The following is a 10397-nucleotide window of genomic DNA, read 5'->3' on the forward strand; positions in this document are numbered from 1 at the left end:
GAAAACTTTCTTGTGGGCACCCCCAAAATGGTGTGCATTTGAGACACTCATTTGCCTCACAATCTCCAGGTAGGCAGTTTTGTTAGGTACAGGCTTCGGTAGCACATAAGGAGCTCCCTCGAATCCAAAAACTCTAACATATGTGAAGTCCTGGCATACATACCAGTCACCCCAATTGTGATTCACCTTGGTATCCCCATGTTCATGGGGTCTAAGAAATCTTTTGATTTCTTCTGAAAAATGACCCATCAAAAGAAACCCCAAAAGATCTGTATAATGGTTACACAAAGAACTCTTCAAATTTAAAATAGTGAGATCTCATGAATCGAGAATCCCATAGTGACACCCATAATTGTACAAGATGCTCCTGTTCATCCTTGCCATGAACACTTAGCTTTAATTCCTCAGGCCATAGTCCCTTGAGCCGTCCATAAAACAAGACAATATGCATTAACAAAGAGTAAAACTTAAAAGATTTGTCAGGGTTGTTATGAAGGCTTAAGAAACCCTCATGCATATTCTCAACAATGTAAGTAGCATAGTCAAATTGCCTCAGCTCATGCATTTGTGTGTCAGCAGCAAGTACCAAAGGTCCTACCCGAACTACATCCAAAAACTCAACTCCTCCCACTTGACCACATGCCATATATGTATATTGTAGATACTGCCTGAAAATGTTGATATCAAATGGGGGCTCATCTTCATCTGTCAATTTTCCTTTTTCAGCTTTAAGTATGGCCAAATTCCACCCATTGTATATGGTGTCCATCTTTGTATACTCTTCTTCTAGTTTCTCAAAAGACAAAGGCACATCAGATTCCAAACCAAGATAAAAAATCTCCTGAATGGTGGCTACTGAAAGACAGATGAATGCTTCGCCATTTGGAAATTGAATACATCTTTTTGTGGCGTTGTAAGCCCTAGCCAATGTTTTCATCAATTGGATATTCACGAAGACATTAAGAACCACAAGTTTACCCTATCCTGTTGTCCATGGGTTTGAAATTGGGGTCAGCTTACTCCTTCTTGAATAATGATACAAGAACAACTCATGACCTCTAATCCTGGTCCAGACATCACCAATTTCCTTGAAATCATCTTCTAACTGGTCACGAACGAGCATGTTAGCTTTAGATCTCCCGGATTTGGCTCCTAGTGAGCTTATTTGATCAATCATGTCTTGATTTAACTTCGGCCTTTGTGCACTCTCTCCACCTTTAGACCTCTTGGAGGTGCCCTTAGAAGCCTCGATGACCTTCCTCTTTCCTTTTCAACTAGAGCCCTCCATATCTGAATACCTCAAGATTTACTAAAATTCAAATTTTTTGTAGCTTAATTTCGCTCCAATCTCTTTGTTTTCTTTAGTTTGCTATGCCAATTCCTTATACCAGCTTCTATATATAGATTTGATACTTCAAGAACATTTACTCAATTGAAATGGTGCTGTGATTCGCCTTGTGTGAGCACAGAGCTGTCCGTTGCCTATATTAATAATGGCGGGTGGATTCGTTAAGATCAGATTTTGCAACGGCTAGTTGTCATTACTCCTCTCGATAGTTGAATCACTTGGTGCCACCCATCCTTTTCATCAGCATAGGTCTCACCAATCACTCCAGTGGGTATCGGTGTAGCTTATTTGTTATAATTACGATGGTTATAACTTCCCTGATGGCTCTGCCTTCTAGCTAGTCTTTATCTTTACCTCTATATCTCATCGGCATATGTTATTCCGATATACCCTCCTTCTTTTCCTCTGTGGCATTTTGCCCATCAGGCATCGACATAACTCTAAATACGCTCCTCCGATGGTTTAAGTTATCCTGATGAGTCCTCGTCCATGGTCTGCATCTTGTTTGTTACATCGGATCATCTTATCGGGCATCAGAACAACTCACTTTATGTTTCTCCGATGACCCGATGTCACCACCTTTGCACTTATGTATCTTTTATTCCTCCAATCTATCGACATATGTTTCCCTGATGAGATCTCCTCATTCGCACCTACCTCCACTTTCTCATCAGGTATCGGTGTAACAAAAAATGTCTCCTCCTAATGAGGCGATGATATCCCGATGACTTCATCTTCGATCAGTTCAACTCATCCCGATCAAATCTCCTTCTCCATGCCCGACTTGTCCTTCTCATCGGGTATCGGTGTAACCTAAAACACTTTTCACTGATGGCTTAAGTTATCCCAATGAGTCCTATTTTCCACCTTTTGGTATTGCCTCATTGAAGTAAGTACTACCGATGACACCACCTTTTCCACCTAGCCCATCAGGTATCGGGGTAGCATGAAATGACATTTTTCGATGACCTGATGACATTGCCGACCTCTACTTTGCATTCTCTTTCATCGGTGTAAGTTACACTGATAACCTCATCGGCTATTGGCACAACATTTTCTCATACCCTTGATAGTGAATGTTACGCTGATGAAACCCTCCTTTTGAACTTTCTTTTGGTTCTCCTTCGGAGTGGTCGGTCTAGGTAACGCCGATAGTTTCTTTCATTGTTTATGCTATTCGGTTTTGTCGGGGTAACTTATGTCGATAGATCAAATTTGATAATTATGCTAATCAAGCTCATCTACATATTTCATTTACACTTGCAACCTTTCATGGAAACTTCATATGTGCTAATAAATGACAAAGTCTATCACATAATGCCTTATAAGGATCCTAATACTGTCATGATGAAATTTCCTCATGTAGTTGTTGGCATTATGGGTGAATTGATTATTGTGTGGCATTGATGTTTTGTCATTGATGTCAACACTAGTTGTTACCGGCAGATAGGTTACCGGTATAAGATCTAATATTACTGACAAAAGAGATTATCTATTGGACACTTCCGACATGTTTGGATCAGTAAAGTATATTGGATTTAATGTGCTATATGCTCCATAAGCATGTTTTGGTCAACTGGTATTAGCTTGATAATTGGATGTTATCATACACACTGGTAAACCCTTACCGACATTGGTTTAAGGATTTACCGGTAGAGCTTTCATTGAGGAATCATGACAGGATGCACAATTGGTGTTGGTGTAGCTTCTTCGAGGATTTTAGGAGAATGAAGATGTTTGTTGATCATGCTTCAATTGCTTGAAGACATTGCTTTGGCGTGGTGGACCCAAAATAGGTCCAGTACCTATCTAGGTTATGGACCGGTATCATGCTAGCGTGTACTCTACACGTTACTGGGATGATTGAAGATGTTTTATGGATTTGTTATTATTGTTTTGATCTTAAGCTGACATGGCATATCATTGTAATAAGGAATTATGTAATGATATTATTATAATATCTTTAGGTGGCCGACCTAATTGGTTTAGGCCTTAGGGTTTGTATAAATAAGAGGTAGAAACTCTTTGTAAAGTATCATGGTTATTGGAAAGGTCATGGTCAAGGAATGTAATGTGCCAATATTATAATATCATCCAGGCAGAGGAGTTGATCGATCATTGGTGATTGGATTGGTTTCAGAAGAGGATTTAGTCCTCCAACATTGAGCTTAACCGAGACTGTAATCAGGCATAGTAGATGCTATTTATAGCAGTTCACTCTATTGGATTGTTGTCCATTTATCTTGAGAAGGTTGTAGCCTCTCTGTATTCAGTGAGACTCTTTTGTAATGAGCAGTATGCTCTAGGCAGTGTGCCTTCCTGCAAGTACAGGCTCCTCATTGTAACACATACTTTCTGCAAAAGTATCATCTGACTGTGGGTAGGCTTCCCACCGTAGTTTTTCCCTTTTCGGGTTTTCCACTTATAGATCATGGTGTTATGTGGTATGGTTGCTTTGCATTGATTATCTGGTTAATTGTTAAGTTGTATTGCTTACCGGTATCTGTTCCTACCGACATCTGCCTTTACTAGTACTTAATTTGTTTAAGGTTGTATTGTGGATTAAAAGTTATAATATGTTAACAACTGATTCACCCCCCACCTCTCAATTGTTCACCGATTATCCTAATAGTAGTCCTTATTCAGTGCCAACCCTTAGCATGCCCTAGTGCTACTTGTCCAATTTTGAAAACAGGTCACAACAAGGTCTTTTTGATAGCACAATATGCCTTCTACACATATAATCCATCAATAAATTCTCTTATGATGAAAATATACATATAAAAAATCAAACAAATAGCACATAATATTTTGCAAAAATATGTGCTAACAGTGGCTCTTTCTGGGGATGTATGTTCTCTTTAGGGACATAGCAAGATCTCAGTTATCTCTGGAAAGCAGACCAAACAATACATGGAAACAAACAACAAAGGAAAACTACACTATTATAGTACAAGAATACTCCCTGCTCCTTAAGAGAAAAAATGTTTGAGGTACTGAGTATGTACTGGAAATTCCTAAATTTCGCCATCAACATTCTGCAAGAAGTATGAATTTTCCCCTCTCTTTTCCAGGATGACATACGGTCCTAGCCAAAGTGCTTCAAATTTTCCATGCTTGCCCTTATCCTAGTCTTTTGCATTCCATTTGAGCACCCACTCTCCTTCCTCAAAAGTCCTAATAGAAGCTTTCTTATAATGTAATGCTTTTACCATCTTTTGCTTCTGTATATTTTGTTCCTAAGCCTATCTTCTGTACTCATCCAATTCAACCAACTGGATCAACCTGTCTTCCATGAAATCAACATCTTCTAAATATTCCTCTGAGACAATTTTGTACACTGGGAGAAGATTGTTCAAAGGCAACCTTTCTTATTTACCATAAACAAGCTAATAAGGAGCAAACCCTATGGATTTATTGATTGTTACTCTATCTGCCCACACTGCCAAATTCAACTTTGAATCCCATGCCCTTTTGTTGTTACCTAACATTCTCTTAATGATTTTTAATAAGTTTTTGTTATTGGATTCAGCTTGTCCATTCCCTTGGGGATGATAAGGTGACGAATATGACAATGTGATTCCATAACTTTCACAAAAATCAGCAAATTCTTTGGATCTAAAACACATCCCATTATCTACAACAATTTTATGGGGTACCCCAAATCTTATCAATATATTTTCCAAAAGAAACTTTGTTACCACTTTACTTGTAGCCTGCCTTGTAGGAATTGCTTCCACCCATTTGGTAAAGTAATCAATGGCTACTAGAATCCATTTATGTCCTCCACTGGATTTGTTTGCAATTTCTCCTATGAAATAAATACCCCACATCTGCAAAGGTTCTTCAGTTTGCATGGGTCTAAGTGGAAGACCTCCATCATATTTAAGCCTCACATTTTCTGATATAAGTATGACAATCCTTAAAGATTTGCGACCAATAGTATCCGACATTGAGTATTTTATGGGTAGTAGTTTTTGCTGAAAAATGTCCCCCACATACACCTTCATGTAATTCTTTTAAAACAAATTGAGCTTGATAAACATCCAAACAAAATAAGAGGATACCATCCCTGTTTTTCCAATATAAATCACCTTTAAGCAATACATACCTAGATGCCTAAAGCTTAAGTGTTATTTTTAGACTATCATTTAGATCTTCTGGACACTTCATGTGTTTTAAATAATAGATAATATTCTTGTACCAAGGACACATCTCAATGCTTATTTGAGCCTCCTCTAGTTCTACCTGATTTATCTGTGATGCTTCCAAATTGGATTCTGTAATTAATTTAGCCAATCCTTGACCTCTTACCAGTTTAGTAATCTGGATATCAATTTTGAACTCCTGAATTTGATTGATCCATCTGCATCTTCTCCCAGTAGTTTCAGTCTGCCTGAAAATATCTTTGACTGCTGCATTAGGAATATAAGCAATGACATTAGCACCCACTAAGTATGGTCTAAAAGATTTTACAGCTTTTACTAGGGAATATGCTTGTTTCTCATTTATATCATAATTTAACTCAGAAGCTTGTAGTGTTTTGCTAAAAAATTCCACTGGTTGTTCATGACCCTCATCATTCTTTTGTAACATAACTGTAGCAATAGTATGAAATGAAGCGAAAGAAAATACTTGTAAAGGTTTAGAGAAATCAGGAGATTTAAGTACATGCGCTTCCTTGATGGCCTTTTTAATGTTGCTTCATTAGTCCATTTTATCTCAACACCCTTCTTCAACATTTTTGCAATAGGTTTTACAATCTCAGAAAAATTTGACACAAACCTCCTAACAAAATTAATTTTTCCAAAGAACGATTGGATAGCTTTGACTGTTTTAGGAATCTGAATTTTGCCAATAGCTGCAATCCTCTCAGGGTCAATCCTTACTCTGTCTTTTGATACAATATGACCCATCATTTTACCCTCAGTGACTCCAAAATGACACTTTTTTGGATTTAGAGAGATACCATACTCCAGTGCTCTGATGAAAATCTTCTCTAGGTCATTACAGTGGTTCTTTGCTTTCTTGGAGTATGCTGTCAAATCATCCTGGTATACTACTAGAATGTAATCAATGAGGCCTTCAAAAGCTACATCTATGGCCATTTGGAAAGTAGCCCCAACATTGGTGAGTCCAAATGGCATCCTTGCATACACATATGTGCCCCATGGTGTAGTGAAAGTTGTTTTGTATTTTTTTGATTTCTTAACCTTCACCTGGTTGTAACTAGAGAACCCATCCATCATAGAAAGTAATTCAATCCCTGTTACCTTTTGCAGCAAAGATTCCATGTTAGGCAGAGCATAATTATCCTTTAAAGATGATATATTTAAATTCCTAAAGTCCACACATAATTTGATATCACCATTTTTCTTTCTAATAGGTACCAAGTTCGACACCCATGTAGAATGTCTTATAGGCTCTATAATCCATGCATTCCTCATCTTCATCAAATTTTCCTTCATTTTGGGAGCCAATGTGGGATTTATAGGGCTTTACATTTTCCTAAATGGCTTTGCATCTGGTTTGAGTGGGATTTCATGTTGGAACAAATCCTCTCTGTATGCCTTGAGATCATCATATGACCAAGCAAAAACATGTCTGTACTTTCTTAACAGATTGACCAATGCAGTCCTAATTTTCAATGTAAGCTTCTTCCCAATGTAAACCTCTCTAGGATTGTTTTCAATTCCCAGGTTTATTTTTTCAACTTCTTCACAACTTCCAGTGTTGGGCTTGAAATTTGTCATATCCTTATTGTTAAACATCCTCTGTAGTTCCACCAACCCTTTGGGAATCTTGTTTGTTTTAAGCTGTAGGATATTTTTTCCAAATAGAGATTCCTTACTACTCTCCTCCTCCACATATGCATTCCAATCCATATGTTGGCCTTCATACTGATCTTCACAAAACAAGAACTTCAGAAGATCCCTGTCATCATTAAATATCTGCCAATTTTTTATGTTATTATGGTATTGCAGGTCTAGTTTTTATTTCAGCTTGGTGATGTCATCAAAAGGAATATCATTATGTTTAATTGCAAAGTTAGCCATAAAATCAGCCAAAATATTGTTAGACCTTTCAATCCATGTTATAGAAAATGCATCAAAAAATTCAATTGAATCCCACACCTCATTTCTGTAATTTCGAGGCCTTATATTTTTAGTGACAAATCTTTCCCTCACTTGAGATACGACTAACTCTGAATCACCATAAATTGTTAGTAATTTAATGTCATATTTACTTGCCATTCTAAGACCTAACAAGAGTGCCTCATATTCAACAACATTGTTTGTACATTCAAAGGCTAACAAGAAAGAATATTTGAATGATTTTCCATTAGGAGAAATAAAAACCACACCAGCTCCATTTCCTTCCTTACTGCAAGCACCATCAAAGTACATTTTCCAAATCTTATCCTCATGTGATTCAATACTATTTTCAAACTTATTAGTTTTGCATTGAATGGGTTTAGAAATACTTACCTAAAAGTTATTTATATCTGTTTGGAGAAAACATGTTGTCTCATTTGGATCAACTTCCTCTATTAGGTAGAATGATCTCCACTCTCTATCAATCCTTACATTCGCCCCTTTTACTGGGATGGTTGCATATGAAAGATCTAGCTGGACATGTCCCCCCACCAAATTTGACCATTGCCTTGGTAGTAACATCCCAAAATTTGGCGGAACTTGCACAACGGTAATGTTTGTTTTATATGACGTATCATGGCATGCTGGAAATCGAAACTCCACATCCTTCATAATTACAACAACTAGGATTGATATGTTATCCATAGCATAGCATTTCCCATAAGGAGTGTCTACATGCATCCCAATTTCTTTCATGACATCTTCTAGCATTATGTTCACGGCTACACCTAAATCTATCATACAATTCTTAACCATTTTATTATTAATCATCAAAGTTAGATAAAAAGAATCAACTCGGGTAAGATTCTTAGTGAAAGAAGTTCCCAAATAGACAACAGGTGGATCTTTAGCTTTTGGCTTATGATCCTCTTTATTAACTTCACCAACGTTAGACAAAATCTTGATTGTTTCATGTTTCTAATCGGGAAATTTCATTACTTCAAGCAAGGGCACATATATTTTTACTTGTAATAAAACTTGAGACATAAATGATCCACAATTTGAGAGTGGCTTACTAATCTGTTTATTTTCGAGATTGGCTTTGTTAATTTAAGAGGTTCTGTTTGTTTGACCTTTTCTACTATACCTTCCTTTTCCTTGTTAGTGACGATGTCTTCATTTCCACTAGCTTTAGGAACTTTTGTAAATATCTTGGATGGCTTACCTTTCTCTGGGTTCACTATTATGTTCCTTAACTGATAATTTCTTTTTGCTGGAGCTACTGCTGCCACACTATAGGCTTTCTTTTCTTCATCCGTTAAGTTTCTCAAGGAATGCACCGACTCTCCATTATTAAACAATCTCCTCAGGGATGGGATGTCTGCATCATCATCAGTAAAAAATTGTTGTACACTGTGTTGTTGGCTCTCTCTTCTCCATTGTACATCTGATGATTTCTCATCCTTAGATAAATCCTCATCCCTACCCCAAAATGAATCTGATGAAAGTACATTCACCGTGGACTCATATTCACTCTCACAGTCCTTCTCTTCTGCAAAACCCTGAGCAATCATACATTGTTCTGCAACATGGGGTAAATTGTAGACTTCACACCATGGATATTCTTCCACAAAATTATTTACCTTCTTCAATGGATCAAGAGTTTCTTTTCTTAGATTTGCATTTACCGGCTTACCATCTTTCCAATTTGTATTATATGGCATGTCATGCAATCTTGGTCTATTGTAACTTATAGGTTTGTTAGTTCTATATGGGGGCGGCTTATCATTGTGATTTTTCTTACCCTTAATGTCTTTCAACATTTCCATGATTTGGCCAAACTCATCCTTTTTTGTTGCTCTGGGATTATATAATTTCGGATCATCTCTCTTGCAAATTCTCCCAGCAACCTTTTTGTTATTTTCAATGGTAGTAGTTGTTTTAAAAGCTTGCTACAAGGTAGTAGGTTTGTGAGATAGGATCTCATAATGAGTCTTGCTATAAAAAACACTCAAATAAAAATCAATAAAAAATGAATCAACAGGTCTAATATCTCTTGGTATTCTATTAAGTACTTTATTAAACCTCTTATTAAATCCATAGACTGATTCATTTTGATTCTTCTTTATGCTAGTCAACTCATGAGATGCAAATGAAGTATCATCATGTTCTCCAAATTCTTCCAAAAATATTGTCACAAACTCCTACCAACTACCAATGCATCTGTCGGGAAGATTCCTATACCATTCTCCTGCATCCTTTATTAGAGATCGAACAAACAATTTCATAAAACCATCTTCATAAGGGATTTCAAACTCTTCAATGGTATTTTTTAAATTTATTACATGTTGTTCAGCAGGATCAGTTCCATTTCTGGTGAATTTAGGGATAGCTGATCTTAAATCATTTGAAATTTGATTAGGATATCCAAATATCCCACTGAAATGCAATTGCTTGTATCTTTCAATGGTTATAGGTGGTTTTCTGCCATAGTTTTTAGTTTGGTAATTTCTATTTCCACCATTATTACCATTGTTTCCATCGTTACCATAATTCCCCCTATTATTGCTTACATTGTTGATCCTATCTCTACCATTCCAGTTACCAACAATTTCCCCACTGTTAGTTCTTCTTTCATCATTATGATTATTGTATTGCCCATAATTATAGTGGTTTCTATTTTCATTGTAGGGTATATTTTTCCATTTACCCCTCTTTTCATAATTATTATCTACAACATCCGATAATAGATTATTATAAACCCTAAATGGCTGATCCAAGTTTCTCATGTGAGGGGGACTATACCTAGGGGTTGTTTGCCTACTAGCTTCACCTCTTTCTTTCTCTTCTTCAACCTTGTTTGACTTAGGGCTTTGAATGGCATCTCTTTCTAATCCGAGTTTCTGCAACACCCAATCAGGTTGTCTTTTAAGAGCCTTTTCCATTTTAGATTC

Source organism: Cryptomeria japonica, chromosome 8, assembly GCF_030272615.1.
Source record: "Cryptomeria japonica chromosome 8, Sugi_1.0, whole genome shotgun sequence".
Taxonomy (NCBI): domain Eukaryota; kingdom Viridiplantae; phylum Streptophyta; class Pinopsida; order Cupressales; family Cupressaceae; genus Cryptomeria; species Cryptomeria japonica.